General features: G+C 35.9%; 1 long non-coding RNA gene across 1 annotated transcript in view; it reads left to right on the top strand.

Annotated features, from left to right (window-relative positions):
• Positions 1-872: 872 nt before the first annotated feature.
• The window catches only part of LOC140510345 (uncharacterized), a 48,826-nt gene continuing 32,306 nt past the window's right edge, over positions 873-17,392 (top strand). The window contains exons 1-2 of the long non-coding RNA XR_011969206.1: positions 873-1,088; positions 1,716-1,780. This is a non-coding gene — a long non-coding RNA (uncharacterized lncRNA). The remainder of the gene's footprint in view (positions 1,089-1,715; positions 1,781-17,392) is intronic.

A 17,392-nucleotide genomic window follows, 5' to 3' on the forward strand; every position in this document is an offset into this window, starting at 1 on the left:
GGTAGAATACCTGATCTGGACGACAAATATTACATTGGAAAGCTCTACTGTCAAATCACAGTTTAGAAAAGGAAAAACATAAATCTATACAACTGTCTATTTTCTATAAATCTATCTATCTATCTATCTATCTATCTATCTATCATCTACCTATCTATCTATCTATCTATCTATCTATCTATCTATCTATCTATCTATCTATCTATCTACCTATCTTCAGTATCCTCCCTGTAATGGTAGGGCATGCAGAAATAGACATTCTAGACAAGCCCCAAAATGTAGCTTTCTGGGGGGCTCCAAATGGCATCCAGCTCTAGGATCTTTCTCTTGTTCACTATTCTTCTCTTAGATCCCTGGCAGAGGCTCAGACATAACACTTTCCAATTCTTTTCATATCTTCAGATTTAGGTTTTCTGAGCCTGTTGGGTTGGAATAATTGAGGGAAATTAGGTACTGTTTGTCATTGATTTTTAGGTTCTAACCTTGTTATGCATAATACACAAGTTCCCTAGTAAATTTGAGTCACCAAACCCAGATTTATTAAATAGTAAAGTACTTTTAGATCTGACAGATGTGATTGGTGTGCTTCTATCAATGAGCTTATAAAATTGTGGAGAGTATGAAAGTTGTCACTGAGCCACTGTAGGGTCCAGGTTATTCCAATTTTTATCCCAATTTTCACCCTTCCTTTCCTCTCACCTCAAAAAAGATCAAAGGTAAAAACTTATATATATATTATATGTGTGTGTGTATGTGTGTGTGTGTGTGTGTGTGTGTGTGTAGTACACAAACTAAAAGCACATGTTTTGTTTTTTTATAAAATTATGTAATATATTAGCAAATGGGGTATTTTGTGAGATGATATTGATCAGTAGGACCCAGCATGGCTTCAACAAGAAGTAAAGCTAAACTAATTTCATTTATTTTGGGTTTGTTGTTGTTGTTTTGAGGAAAATGTCCTTGATTAGTAGATAGGTAGAATAGTGGAATGATGTATAAGTTTTATACTTAAAATGAAGCAAAGTATTTGACAAAATTTCTCATGCTACCTTTGTAGATGCAGAGATGTGCTCTAGATGTTAGACAAGGTAAGTAGCTAGAGAACTAGATGCATGATCTTATCCAAAAAATGAACTGATTAATTACATAACAATAGGAAAGTTGCTGTTGGACTGGCCCAGGGACCTTCCCCTAACTTTGGTTTGTTCAACATTTATGTTAATGACATGGAGCAGGCAGAGTTGCCACACTTATTAAAGGTTCAGAGAAAACAAATCTGGGAGTGGTAGTTATCATTTGTACAACAGTCAAGATACAAAAAGGTCCTGGGAAGAGTAATGGGCTGTATTTAATATGATTAGCTTTAATAAGGATAGTGGTAATAAGGATAAACATAACATCATAAATTGTGAGTCAAAAAGTCAACTTCACAGGTAAACGAATTTTATGTGAAAAAATGGAGTTTTAGTGGGCTTTAAACTCAATGTAGGTTAATAGGTTAATATGGTTAATACGTTAATATGGCAGCCAAAAATGGTAATGCACACTTAGGTTGAACTTATAGCACCACATGGTGCTGACCCTATGGGCAACTGTATAGCAAGACCAGAACAATCTTTCTCAGGGGAAACTATTTTTGAAGTATGATATTCAGTTCTTGGTATCATCTTTTAGAACTAATGTTGACACATCCACATTGATATCCTAATATCCAGATTTACGTTGAGCATATTCGGAGGAGGATTACCACAATGATGAGAGAGCAGGGGACCAAACAAAGGTAAGTTAAAGGATCTGGGGATGTTTAACCTGGTTAATAGATAAATAATTAGGAAGGATATAATAGCTATCTTCACATACTTGTCTGGGTGTCATCCATGGTTGTTTTGGTAAATGTTTAATAGGGGAAAATATATATAGGATACTTTTAAGTTTAATCTGCATTATCATTATTTTTCTCATTGCATTTTTGTTTAAACAATTCACAATAAATCCAGCCGTGATTTAAAGCATTTACTGATTTCCAAGGTGTAAAGGCTCACAAGGAATGTTTAATAAGTAGTTTTCTTGAGCCTACTCCTACTTTCTAATTGGTAAAGGCTAGATTTGAACTCTAGTTTTCCTGACTCCAGGCCTAGCACTCTATCCATTGTGTTATCTAGTTGCCTTATTATGAATAACAAGTGAATCACTGATTGGTATTGGTGGAGGGAATTTCCACACCTGATATTCTCTACATTGATGATGAAATCCCAGAAATAGCTCCATTTCCTCTCTCTCCCTCCCTACCAAACAAAAGCACATTTAAAAGTAATAAATATTCATGACTGATCTTGGGGATTTAGTTTAAAGAGAAGCACCCATGTCTTTCCCTCAGTGGCTCACAGGGTCATTCAATTCTATTTTCTCTGCCTTAATTCTTTTAGATTTTAAATTTATTAATGTCTATTTTTTATGCCAGCTTACTCTCATTTCTGTTGAGACCTCCCTTGAAATAAAGAGAGATAGTTAAAAGCAAAAGATACTATTCACATCTGACAGAATAGCCAACATTCTGTTCCTTCCTTCTCTACCAGGAGGAAAAATGATCGATCATCATCTGCTCTCTGGGGTCAAGCTCAGTTATTTCTTTCAGCTATGTTCAGCTGGTTTTTGGAGTTTTTGTTCATCATACAGTTGTAATTGTGTATTTTCCTCTGATTCTACTTTCTTTGCCTCATTTCTTATGAGTCCTCGTGTATTTCTCTAAATTCCCCATACTTGTAATTTATTATAGCACAATAATGTTCCATTACTTTCATATACCAATCTCACCAACTAACCCACTGAGGGGTTCCAATTTTGTTTCTATTTTTAAACTTTCCTTTTTTTCATTCTTTGCTAAAGTGCTTGCATTTAAGCTACTTTGTCTACACACCTCCCTTGTCTTTCCCCCTTGGCCCTTTGAGAAAAATCAAGTGAAGAGTTGGAAGTTGGCACAACCAGCTGATATTTTGGCAGGGCATAGCATGAGGTCCCTCTTCTTGAAGACTGAATATACACTAAATAATTATATCCATAACAATACCTTTTCCTCATTGAGAATTAGCTGGTTCAAGAAGGATATTTCATCAAGAGAATCTCTTTTTTCTAATAAAAAGTGAAGGCCCAAATATTCAATAAAACAGCGGTCTTCCCAGAAATAATATCGTCCTGATGTATTCGTCACCCCATCTAAAATTTGGTGAGTATGTGCAAATGAGAAGGGATTCTTTCTGGAGTCATAAGCTATGTGAGGATAAGAATGGAGCGTAAAGTGAAAATAGCATGGAAATTCACTTCATCACTAGCACAGTGTGTAATTAGAGGTCACCAGTCACAGGTTCTTGTACTTTAATTTCTTCTTCCAACAACCAAACTCAAACAAAACCTCAATCAGCTATGGGAATTCATAGGCAGCCTTGCCTCTGGTGCTTTTCACAATGGACTTTTCATTCTTTTGTCTCTCAAAGCTCTGTTCTATCTTTCAAAACTTCAATTTTTATTAAAAAATGATTAATGTCCAGGAATTTAATCAACGCATATGCACAGCAGTCACTTTCCCACAACAGTTTGATTTTAACAGCTTGTGTCTTGATCCATGAAGTGTGTTATGTTCCTTGACAGCATTGACATTTTTATTTGTAATTACTAAATGGTAACAATCCATTGGAAAGCTTGCCCCATTTCATTGGGGAAAGAAATGGATGTAAATGTTGCCTCCCAAATGGGTGCTAAGTGTCATCATAACTCAAAAGATTACAAAATGAAAGAGTAGCTAGCTATGGCCATGCTGCCTATATAAATATAACAGAGATCCAGGCAGAAGTCAATGCTTTGGAAAGGTATCAAGTGGGGCTAGATGACCATTGATATTGACAGGGTTCTTGGTGGGTTAGAGTTAATAAATCCAGAGATTCTTTCTAATTCTGTGATTCTGTTACTCAAAACAAATAACTTCAAATCAACAAATATTTACTAAATGCTTACAATATGCTGGGCACTATTCTACATATTGATGCTATAAAAAATGAAAGTAAAATAGTCAGTTCCCTGAAGGAGTTTGCATTCCATTGGGGAAGACAACATACATTGTGTGTGCATACACACACACACACACAAACATACATAGAAATGAAATATGTTAATATATGTATGAATATTCATATATTACATATTCATACAAAATAAATATGTAGTGATTTGTTTTGGTGGGGCATAATGCTAATAATTAGGAGTATTAAGAAAACATTCAGCCAGATGGTGGTGCTTTAACTGAAACTTTAAAGAAACCAGGGATTTTAGAGGAGGAGGAGAGGAATGAAAGAATTCCAAGCATAGTAAGAGGGTGGATGGGAATAACCTATGCAAATGCACAGAGATAGGAGATAGAGTATATGAGGAATAGTAAGAAGGCTAATTTGACTCATCTATATAGTTATGTGAAGGGAAGTAATGTGCAATAAGGCTAGAAAGTAGGTTGGAGATAGGCTGCAAAAGACTTTAAATGCCAAACAGGGGAGTTTATATTTTATGCTAGAAGTCATGGGATTCCATTGGACCCTCTTATAGTAATCCTATGGATAGGTCTCGATATGGGAAGGGATGGAAAGGGTATTGGAACTGGAGTCAGAAGATTCATTTAAAAATATGATCTTTACCTTACTCCATAGACGTCCTAATCTAACGACTAATTTTTCCATAGAGGCCATGCCATGGAAGTAACCCTGTGTGAATAAGGATAGCAGAATTTGAAGTATGGAAGCTTTGACCAAGCTAGAAAAGCTTTTAGTACAACTCTGGTGATAGTGTGCCTACCCTGCGAAGACCCTAGCTAGGTACAGACAAGTTACATATCTAGTAGTTTAGCCAGAAAGTGAACTCTTGTGCAACTACAACCTATGGAACAAACAAAAAAAAACAAGTCCCTTAGTCCTGCATGGCTTCCATGGTAATCATGGTAGGGTAGGAGAAAAAAAGAATAGAACATGCCAAAATTATATTATTTTTTAGGTCACCTTTAAATATTATCTATAAATTCCATCAATCAATAAGGGTTTTAAAAAACTGGCCAAGTGCCAGGAATGATACTTGGCAATCCCTCACCACCCCCAACAAACAAAAAATAAAATAATCCCTGCCTTCACGGAATTTATGTTTTATTGGGGAAGACCATATCCATGTATATGTATATACACACACATGTATATGATATATATAAATAAGTAAAGGATAATTTTGGGAGAGAAAGCATTAGCAGCTGGGGAAATCAGGAAAAACTTCATGTAGAAGGTGGAGCTTGAAAATAGCCTTCAAAAGGGTCTACATTCTAAGCATGGGAAACAACCAATACAAAGGCACATAGATAGAAGAGGTAGGGCTTTGTCTGAGTAAAGCCAGTTAAGCTCCAAGATCTCTAAACATGAAATCTCTATCCAGTGACACTGACTTGAAATATTACTGGAGGAAGAGTATTGCACCAATATTGACCTTCTAAGCATCAGTGAAATTGGAAGACATAAATAAGTTGTTCTTGGATGGAATATGGCTCACAGGATTTCCTCTGCATGGGAACGAAGGGATTGGTGAAATTGGTTTCATCACATAACCAAAGGCAAGGAGAATCACAGTTTCATGTGATGCTTGGTCATCTTTCTTAGTAGTGCTCATGATGACCCTAGACAAAAACACAACTCTGAGGATAAATGAAGATTATATGGTAATGTCTGTTGTAGAATGTGAAGAAGAGATATTCTATGCAGAATTTAGTAGCATCATTCCAAACAAATCAATAAGCAACTTGATACACAATTACTTGAGTTCATAGGTGGAAATAGCAGAAAATAGTGAAACAGATATTGGAAATTATGGTTAAGGACTAAGAAATAAAAGAGGCAAATATTACGCTGGTTACTCAGAACCCTATTAGTTTTATAGCATGAATAAAATGTATTGATATGTTTTATTTTTATATCACCTTCATTTCTAAATATATCACCTCTCACTCCCTAGGAATAAAACCATTCCTTTTAACAAAAAAAGTGAAATAAGAGAACAAAACGCAGTTCAATAAAATTAACCTATGCAGGAACCATGTCTGTTAGTACATGCAATGATGTTGCCCTCCCCCCCCCCAATTCCCCATCTCTTCAAACAATGAAGTTCATTTTTTTAATATTTTCTTTGAACATTATGATTATGTAATCAGTTCATTTATTTTTTTTTGTTCTTTCCATTGGCATGTTTTGTAGACCTTGTACAAATTGTTTTCCTGGTCTTGTTTACCTCACTTTGCATACATTTATATGAGTTGCAATACCTTTTTTTCAAGAAGAGAACTGGAAGCATTGAAATTAAGAACTCTGAATAAAAAGCTGGAATTGACTAGATTTCAATAAATAGGAAATTATTAATTACTGACAGGAGAATCATTTCCAAATCCAATGTATCTATTCATATACATACTCATACACACACACACACACACACACACACACACACACACACACACAGAACCAAGAGTCCAAAAGTGTCCACGCAGTGCCTTAAATTTGTTCTTCTTGTCAAACAAAACATAATGGCCAAGTGAAATACTGGTTTTGAGTACAACTTCATTTGTAGAATATTGTGGAAGAGAATGACAAATTATTATGAGCAGTAAAACTTACAAATAAAATAAAATAAGAGAAGAGGAAAAGAAACCTTGCAAAATATTTATATGAGATCTGAGTTATATCTTCCAAAGAACACTTTTAGGTAAAAATGAAACAAGCACATGAACCAAAAAATGAAGCATATTTTTCATTACTTATGTATCATTGATGACAGGGGCAACTAGGTGGTACAGTGGATAGGGCACCAGTGTGGGAGTCAGGAGGACCTGAGTTCAAATCTTACCTCAGACACTTGGCACTCACTAGCTGCATGACCTTGGGCAAGTCACTTAACCCCAACTGCAGCATCCTGGGTCATCTCCAGTCATCCTGACGAATATCTAGTCACTGGATTCAGATGACTCTGGAGGAGAAGTGAGGCTGGTGACCTGCACAGCCCTCCCTCACTCAAAACAAAGTCAAGTGCAAGTCATATCATCATTTCTCTGATGGCATGGTCTTCTTCGGCAATGAAGGACAAACACACACATCATTGATGACAGTGGAATCACCATCACATTTAGACTTAACACTTCAGTATCTAATGTAGAGAAATAGAAATGACTTGCGCGTTCTTTTATGTTTTTTCCAGCAATCTGTTAATAATCACACTCTATTGATATGTTGATTCAGCAACTTTCTTACCATATCACTAATATTAATTTTTAGGAGTTATGTAGTCTTCTATTTTAATGAGACTAGAAAAAATGTTTAGTATAATGTTTATAGCCAAGACAAAAACAATATAGTATACAAATAATAAGAAACAGCTCCTACCCAGTATGTCCAATCCTGTATAGCAAGTTCAATTTGCAGTCATTTAAATCATAATAGGATTTATCAAACCACCTACATGAATCTTATGTAGCTGGTTAACTGGTTTTTTCTAGGTCATTTGTTTTGTAAATGTCGGATTATTTTGCAGCTACAATATGATTTACAACATTAGACAAACATCTTTAATAATATTAAACTATTGATCACTCCAATCTCCCAAGTCTCTCTTTTTTTCTTTCTAAGCTTTACATTTCATTTCTATGCGACAGACACCATAACTACATATAGGGAGAACGGTAAATTGGGTGCAGGTGTAGGAGTGAATGACAAGGATTGCCAGCACAATTTGACTAGAGTAAAGCTCAAGGTTAATCTCTGATATCAGTTGTCAGGGAACATGCATGATAAGCACTTTCTGCCCTTAATGTAAGTAGTAGACATGCCAGTCTGGGGATACGGTTAATGAGGCTGAAGCTAAGATTAAAAGAGTGATCCTGTTGATTTCCTGGGTTCTACTGTGCATTTGACTCACAAAAATAAAGTAAAGTAAAGCAAAGCAAAACAAAAACATAAAAATAAAAAACCCCAACAACAGAAGAATTGAAATAGCCTGGGACACAAAAGAGCTCCAACCAGCTTCCCTTTGGGGAAAAGAGTTACATTATAGCTACGACTCAGAACAGAACCAGCATATAGTAGGACCACAAGGAAGAAAGTTCAGCAGAAAACTAGCAAGAAGCAGCAACAGTTCTAGAGGGAATCAACAAGTGCTAGCTTTATATAAAGAAAGATGCTGTAGTTAAGGCAAAGCTATAAGTGTTTGAGTTTTAAAAATTCTGTCTTTTCTCTCCTTCACAAACATTCCCTGGCTGAATGTGTTCTTCTTCTGATGGTGATGTTAGAAACTGTTGGAAAATACAGTCTCAGTGTGTAAGGAAATTTTACTTTTTTTGTAGGTTCATAACCCTAGAATTCTTCTTTATGCTTCCCTTAACTTTAACTGCTATATCCAACCACCTGCAAGGTCTTGCCAATTCTATGGCCACATAATCTCTCATCTTTGTCCCCTTCTCTTCTCTCTACATGCATTTTCAATGTGGATTCAGGCCCACATCACTTTCTGCTTGGGCTATGGCAGTACCCTTCTAACCCTTCCCTCAAATCTTTCCCTTCTCCAACCTGTCTCTCCACATAGTTGCCTAACTGATATTCCTAAAACACATGTTCCATTATGCCATATCCCTTCTCAAAAATATTCAATGACTTTCTTCTACAAAGCAGTCTTCTACAATGAAATATAAAATCCTCCCCCTGAAATTTAAACTTCCCATAATGTCTTTTTCACTTCATGTTACCCTCCTTTCAACACTGTCAGTAACAGTCAAATTGTTTTTATAAGTCTTCCTTACATAGCATTCCATATACAGTATTCTACCTTTGACCTCCATGCCTTTGCATAAGGGTAACTCCATGTCTGGAACGCAATTCTTTCTCATAGCTGCATCAAAGACTCTCTGACTTCTTACAAAGTACAGCTCCTCTCTTACCTCCCACACAAAGTTGTCCCAGATTCCCTCAATTAATATCATTTTTCCTCCTGAAATTTATTTGTATTCCTTTGAAATTACTATTTTAGTTTTGTTCAGTTCAATATATTTTGTATCCCTTCCCAAAGTAGAAGAGAAATTCCTTGAGGGGGATGAGGTATTTTTTTAATGTATCTCCAGCATCTGCCAAAGAATCTTGTTCATAGTAGCAGCTTAAATTTTTGTTTAATTCAATTGAATTATTATTATGTTTTAATTCAGTCCTTTGGACTGATATGTCTTTCAGTTCAATCTGGTAAATGACAGAGAGAGAGAGACAGACAGAGAGAGAGAGAGAAAGAGAGAGAGAAATAGAGAGACAGATAGATAGATAGACAATCAGACAGATATATAGATAGGTAGAATATGTTTTAGATACTATGTACCAGGCATCTTAATAAGTACTAGGGATACAAATACAATAAAACAATATCGTTGCTATTCTCAAGGAGCTTGCATTCCAATAGAGGAATACATAACATAAAGGGGAGCTAGAAACCAAGGTAGTATGGGGAAGAAGAAGTAACCTCCAGGGGCAAGGTTGAGGAGAAAGTACTGAAACACTGTGGAGTGAGTTGAACTTGATGTGAATGATTTGCTGGGGACCTTAATATAATCATGCTCTTGCTCAGGGACTTGCTAACCAGGAGATCAGACTTCAGGACAGTTAGCTCAAGGTGGGGAAGGTTGCCAGTGGAGAGGTGGAGCAGGTGTGTTAAGAGCTATAGTTTTGTTAGATACTCACACTAAGTATACCTAGAACTTGGGTGTAGTTTTCAGGGACCCATATTTGAGCAAAGCATGGACTGTGTCCTGGGAGCTTGTCTGGGATTTGAGATATTTGAGAGGGATATCACAAATTCCTGAACTAAATGAATACTAGTGCACTGTATTCAAGTGAACATATTAGTGATCAATGGACAATTGGCATAATGCATTAGTAGCCACAAAATAATGAAGACCTAGAAAAAGACTTTCAAACCATTGGATATATATATATATTGGATATATATATATATATATATATATATATATGCTTTTGTAAAGATTTATGGGAGAAGGTGGATCAGAAAACAGGATTAGAAGGTATTGATCATTGTTGCCTACCCTGGATATACCCACATCATTGAGATCTTTGAAATATCAAAAGCTATATTTTTATGATTTATTTTAGAGTTCTATATAATTTCAATGTTTAATAAATATCAATGAGTTACCATAGGAATCTGTGGAAGCATGAAAAAATTTCAGTGTTCTTCAATGGATTATAGAAAAGTTGCCCATTTCAGACTAGAATAAGGATGACCAAAATATGAACTGAATCATAAGAAAATTGATGGAGGACTTTGAATGCCAGTCACTTCTCTTAAAAAAGCCTCATAATCACAATTGGATACTTGCCACAATGTTTTATTTTGCTCTCAATTTCTAGTTTTGAATTATTGCATTTTCCCCCACACAAAGCTTTCCTTCTCTAACTGCTAAGTTTGTCAAGCAAGCATAAAAGCAATTAGTACAGCTGAGAAGGAGGAGATACCCTGGGGTTTGATAGTAATTAATGAATCATCATATTTGTAGTTGACAAAAGGCCCACTGGACAGGAGTAATAGCTGAAAATTGCAGTGGCATCAAACTCAAGAATACCTAAGGATTGCTAATGTTGACATTGTTAAAGGGGCTGCAATCAACACACAAAGCTGACTTTTTAGACAAATACCATGACTAGTTCTCATATCTGCACGTTAAAATCTCAACTTCCCTGCACTAGTCAGTGTATTTGCTTTCTGAGTATCTTAGAGGCATATCAAACTCATTTATTCCAAATAGATTTCATTATCTTCCCTGCTCAACCTTCACCTCTTTCAAAAGTTCATTTTTTTTTTCTGTTGAAGGTGACACCATAAATTTTGTTATCCATATTTGATATTTTGGAATGGTCCTTGACTCTTCTTTCTCACCACCTCTTTACCCCCACCCAATATCCCATCACTGAATAATTTGTCAATTCACCTTCCATAACATCAACTATGCTTTCCATTTATCACTAAACACACAACCTCTATCCTAGTTCAAGTCCTTATCCTCTCTCACCTGATTCACTATAAGAGCATCTTCAACACTTCCCTATTTCTAAGTATCTTCTCTAATCCATAACATTACTTTCCTGAGGCAGAAAATTACAAGCAAAGCCTCAAAGAAAAATGCTAATTGGACCCAAGTACAAAAAGAATTCCTGGAAAAGTTAAAGAAAAAGATGAGTAGTGGCACAGGAAAAATTTGGGAGAGAGAGTGATGCAAGAAATTTTTGAAAAGAGAATTAACAGTTTGGAAAAAGAAGCACAAAACTACGGAAGAAAATGAAACCTTAAAAAACAGAATTGAGAGAGGTGGAGCCAAGATGGCAGAATAAACACTGACCTGAGCTTTCCCCCAAACACTTCCAAATATCTTTAAGAATGATTCTAAACAAAGTTTAGAGAAGCATAACCCACAAGTGAAAGAAATTTCTGGCGCAAGACAACCTGGAAGGTTGGTAGGAAAGATCTCTTGTACCAGGGTGAGTGTATTAAGAAAGTTCGGATTCGCTCCTGTAAATGACGCTCTCGGACTCAATCAAAACGAAAGTAAAAAGCTTTAATTACACAAGGCACGGTACAGACAGTTTAGGATAGCAGAAGAAGCAGAGGGCAAATATAATGATTATTAATACAAGGGCTATAATTACAATAGATAGATAGAGGAAGAGAATACATCACCAATTCAAGGGAACCTCCAATAACTCAATCGGCTGGGAGCCCCGTCGCAGCCAGAACAACTTGAATTGTGTAAAGATGGTCCCGCGCGAAGCGTCCTGCCACGGGTGAGGCTCATCGGCTGGGAGCCCCATTGCAGCCGGAACAAATTGTGTAAAGATGGTCCCGCGCGAAGCGTCCTCCCACGGGTGAGGCTCATCGGGACTTGGTGGTCCGAGCTTTTTATAGGGTTCGCGAAAAAAGAAGGCTCTCAGCCAGGGCAGTTACATACAGAGTTTTAGCCCACTTCCCTAGCATATGCAGCTTGTATGTCTGGGTCTAATTCTGGCTTTTTAATTGCTGACATGTTCAAAAACCTTGAAGCTCAGCACATTTTATCACTGTCAAGTGCTTATGCTCAAGGAAGGGGCCACCTTCCCTTGAACATAAGCAGTTTCAGGAGTGGCGAGTTCCTGTTTTTATTGCCAAGAACGTACAAGGTTTAAAGAATGGTCAGGTCCTGAGACTAAACGTTCAATAGCTCAGGCCTATTAAATTTGAATGATATTACAATTTTAATAAGAAAATCTAATTTCTTATTCAGTGAGTAAGGAGCACAGTCCAGAGTAGACTGCATGAGCCCAGACCCTGCTCAGCAAATCTGGAGCAGGCCTTGGGGCTACTGAATTACTGGCAGAAGTGGCTGTTTCTATACTTTTCAGTCCACAGACACCAAAGACAGCTTGGAAGTTCAGCAGGAAGGGTTTGCTATACCTAGGTGAGAGAGGAGTACAGTCCAGCAGGGTGCACCAGCACAGTCATGGCCCCAGAAAACTGGGAGTAGGCCTAGGGAGTGACTGAATTAGTAGTGGCAATGGTAGCAACAGAAGTAATGGCTGTGGCTGCTCCTGGAGCTCTCAACCCACAGAGGGTAAGGGGCTGGAGCAGCTTATCAGAAGGAGATTACAGGGATCTTTCTGCTGGTACTGCAGCCTGACTCTGTTGCTTTGCTCATAGTCAAATCTGGTTCTTGGTCCTAGAGGGTGAGGAGGAGCGTTAGCATAGCAGAGTTTGCAGTAGCAGTGAAGGGAAGGGGGTCTCTTCACAGTTCCAGGGCACAAAATAATGGTTGTGTTTGTTCACAGAAAAGAGCGCAGACCAGGAGAGTAGTAAACAGCTCTCCTTAGATTATACTACTTTGAAAGAACTGAAAACTTACAGTTCCCTAGAAGTATTTATGAAAACAGCTGCACAAAGCCACTGAAACATGTGACAGTGCAACCTCCCGCCTGGAAGCAGAGCACTATTTTAACTAATGGTTAAAAGTTGGGTAATAGGCTGGGAAAATGAGCAAACAACAAAAAACATTTCTGAAAATTGAAAATCACCATGGTGACAAGGAAGACCAAAACAACCACTCAGAAGACAACAAAGTCAAAGCACCTACATCCATAGCCATCAAGAAAAATATTTGAATTGGTCTCTGGCCATGGAGGAGCTCAAAAAGGATTTTTGAAAATTAAACAAGAGAGGCAGAGGAAACATTGGGAAGAGAAATGAGAACAATGCATGAAAGTAATGAAAAAAGAGTCAATGGCTTGGTAAAGGAGACACAAAAAATACTGAAATAAAATAACACCTTACAAAATGGATTAGGTCAAATGTTAAAGGAGGTCCAAATACCAATGAAGAGAAAAATGCTTTAAAATGAAGAATTGGCCAAATGGAAAAGGAGGTCCAAAATCTCAGTGGAGAAAATAATTCCTTAAAAATTAGAATGGAGACACAGATAATAATCATAACTGTGAATGTGAATGGGATGAATTCTCCATAAAATGGAGAATGATAGCAGAATGGATTGGAAACTATAATTCTACAATATGTTGTTTACAAGAAACACAGTTGAAACAGGGGTAATGATCCTAAAAATAAATCAGGAGTAATGATCCTAAACTCAGACAAAGCAAAAGCAAAAACAGATCTAATCAAAAGATAAAAGGAAGGAAATTATATCCTGCTAAAACACACCATAGACAATGAAATACTACCATTTCTAAACATATATGCACCAAGTGCTATAGCATACAAATTCTTAGAGGAGAAGTTAAGAGAGTTACAGGAAGAAATAGACAGTAAAACTGTACTACTGGGGGACTTCAACTTCCCTCTCTCTGAAATTGATAAATGTAACCTCAAAATAAACAAGAAAGAAGTGAAAGAGATGAATAGAATTCTGGATAAGGCAGATATGATAGACTTCTGGAGAAAACTGAATAGGGATAGAAAGAATATATCTTTTTCTCAGCAATACATGGCACATACACAAAATTGGACCATGTACTAGGGCATAAAAACCTCACAATACAGTGCAGAAAGGCAGAAATAGTCAATTCATCCTTTTCAGATCATGATGCAATAAGAATTATATGTAATGAAGGGCTATGGAAAGATAGACCAAAAATTAATCAGAAACTAAATCTAATCCTAAAGAATAAGTGGGTCAAACAACAAATCATACAAACAATCAATAACTTCATTCAAGAGAATGAGAACAATGAGACAACCTTCCAAAACTCATGCGGTGTAGCAAAAGCAGCTCTTAGGGGAAGTTTTATATCTAGAATGCTTACATGAATAAAATAGAGAAAGAGAAGATTAATAAATTGGGCATACAACTGAAAAATAAAAGCTAGAAAAAGAGCAAATTGAAAAATCCCAAGTAAATTCAAAATTAGAAATAATGACAATCAAAGGAGAGATTAATAAAATTAAAATTACAAACACTATTGAATGAATAAATAAAACCAATAGCTGGTTTTATGGAAAAAAAAAACCAATAAAACTGATAAACTTGTGCTCAATTTGATTAAAAAATGGAAAGAGGAAAACCAAATTACCAATATCAAAAATGAAAAGCAAGAACTCACCCCCAATGAAGAGAAAATTAAAACATTACTTAGGAATTAGTTTGCCCAGTTGGAAGCCCCCAAGTTTGACAATCTAGGTGAAAAGGAAGAATATTTAAATATATCTATATATTTAAATCTATATCTATAGATCTACATCTACATCTACACATCTATAGATCTATATTCCAGATTAACAGAAAAGGAAGTAAAATAACTAAATAACCCCATCTCAGAAAAAGAAATTGAATAACTCATCAATGAACTCCCTAGGAAAAAATCTCCAGAGCCAGTTGGATTGACAAGCAAACTCTATCAAACATCTCAAGAACAGTTAATTCCAATATTATATAGACTATTTGGGAAAACTGGTAAAGAAGGAGTTTTACAAAATTCTTTTTATGATACAAATATGGTTCTAATACCTGAACTAGGAAGAGATAAAACAGAGAAAGAAAATTATAGACCAATTTCCCTGATGAATATAAATGTAAAAATTTTAAATAAGATTTTAGTCAAAAAATTTCAGCAACTTATCATGAGAATAACACTTTATGGTCAAGTAGAATTTATACCAAGAATGCAGGGCTGGTTCGATATTGAGAAAACTCTCAACATTATTGACCATAACAACAAGAAAACTAACAGAAACCATATAAACATCTCAATAGATGTAGGAAAAGGTTTGACAAAATGTAACACCCATTCCTACCAAAAACACTGGAAAGCATATTAAGAAATGGAGTCTTCCTTAAAATAATAAGTAGTATCTACCTTAAACCATCAGCAAGCATTATAGGTAATAGAAATAAGCCAGATTCATTTACAATAAGAACGGGGGTAAAACAAGGATGTCCATAATCACCACTCTTATTCAATATAGTACTATAGATGTGTTAGCTTCAACAATAAGAGAAGAAAAAGAAATTGAAGGAATTAGTATAGGAAAAAAAACTAAGTTATCGCTCCTTGAAGACAATATAATGATCTCTTTAAAGATGATATGATGATATCCTTAGAGAATCCTAGAGAATCAGTAAAAAAAAAAAAAAAGCCTACTTGAAATAATAAACAACTTTGGCAAAGTTGCAGCATACAAAATAAACCCACATAAATCATCTGCATTCCTATATATTGCTAACAAAGGCCAACACCAAGATATAAAAAAAAAAAATCCCATTTAAAGTTACATTAGACTCTATAAAATAGTGCCCAAACAAACCCATGGACTATATGAACACAATTATAAAATACTTTTCACACAAATAAAGTCAGATCTAAATAACTGGAAAAACATCAGTTGCCCATGGGTAGGCTGAGTTAATATAATAAAAATGATAATTCCACCTAAATTAATTTACTTATTCAGTACACCAATCAAACTAACAAAAATTATTTTCTAAAGCTAAAAATAATATCAGAATTCATCTGGAAGAACAAAAGGTTCAGAATATCAGGGGAATTAATGAAAAGAAATGATAGGGAAGGTGGCCAAGTCATACCAGATCTTAAATTGTGTTATAAAGCAGCAATCCTGAAAACCACTTGGCACTGGATAAGAAATAGAGGGGTAAATCAGAGAAATATGTTAAGTACTCAAGACACAGTAGTCAAGAATTGTAGCAGTCTACCGTTTGATAAACCCAAGGGCCCCAGCTTCTTGGATAAAACTCACTGTTTGACAAAAACTGCTAGGAAAACTGGAAAATAATGTGGTAGGAACTGGGCATAGACACTGCTTGACACCATGCACCAGAATAAAACCCAAATGGATACATTATCTAGGTATAAAGGCTGCTAATATAAATAAATTAGGGGAACAAGGAATAATTTATCTGTCAAATTTATGGAGAATGGAGAAGTTTATGACCAAACAAGAGATAGAGAATATATTAGGAAATGCAAAATGAATAACTTTGATTACAATAAATTGAAAAGGGTTTGCACAAAGTCAATGCAACCAAGATTAGGAGGGAATCAGAAAACTGGGAAATAATTTTTACAGCTAGTGTCTGTGATAAAGGCCTCATTTCTAAAATATATAGAGAAATGAGTCAAATTTACAAGAATCCAAGTCATTCCCCAATTGATAAATGATCAAAGCATATGAACAAGCAGTTTTCACAGGAAGAAATTAAAGATATCTATGATTATATGAAAAAATGCTCTAAAGCATTATTGATTAGAGAGATGCAAATCAAAACAACTCTGAGGCATCACATCACACCTATCAGATTGGCTAACACGACAAAACATGAAGATGATAAATGTTGGAAAAGGTGGGAGAGTTGAAACACTAATTCATTTTTGTTGGAGCTGTGAGCTGATCCAACCATTCTTGAGAGCAATTTGGAACTATGCCCAAGGGGCTACAAAAATGTGCATACTCTTTGACCCAGCAATATCACTTCTAGGGCTGTATCCCAAAGAGATCATAAAAATGGAAAAACGACCCACATGTACAGAAATACTTATAGCAGCTCTTTTTGTGGTGGCCAAGAACTAGAAATTGAGGGGATACCCATTAATTGAGGAATGGCTTAACCAGTTGTGGCATATAAATAAAATGGAATACTATTGTGCCATAAGAAATGATGGACAGGCAGACCAGAAAAACCTGGAAAGACTTATATGAACTGATGCTGAGCAGAATCAGGAGACTATACACAGTGACAGCCACAGTGTGCAAGGACTGTTTCTAACAGACTTAGTCATTTGCA

Source organism: Notamacropus eugenii, chromosome 1 (genome assembly GCF_028372415.1).
Source record: "Notamacropus eugenii isolate mMacEug1 chromosome 1, mMacEug1.pri_v2, whole genome shotgun sequence".
Classification (NCBI taxonomy): domain Eukaryota; kingdom Metazoa; phylum Chordata; class Mammalia; order Diprotodontia; family Macropodidae; genus Notamacropus; species Notamacropus eugenii.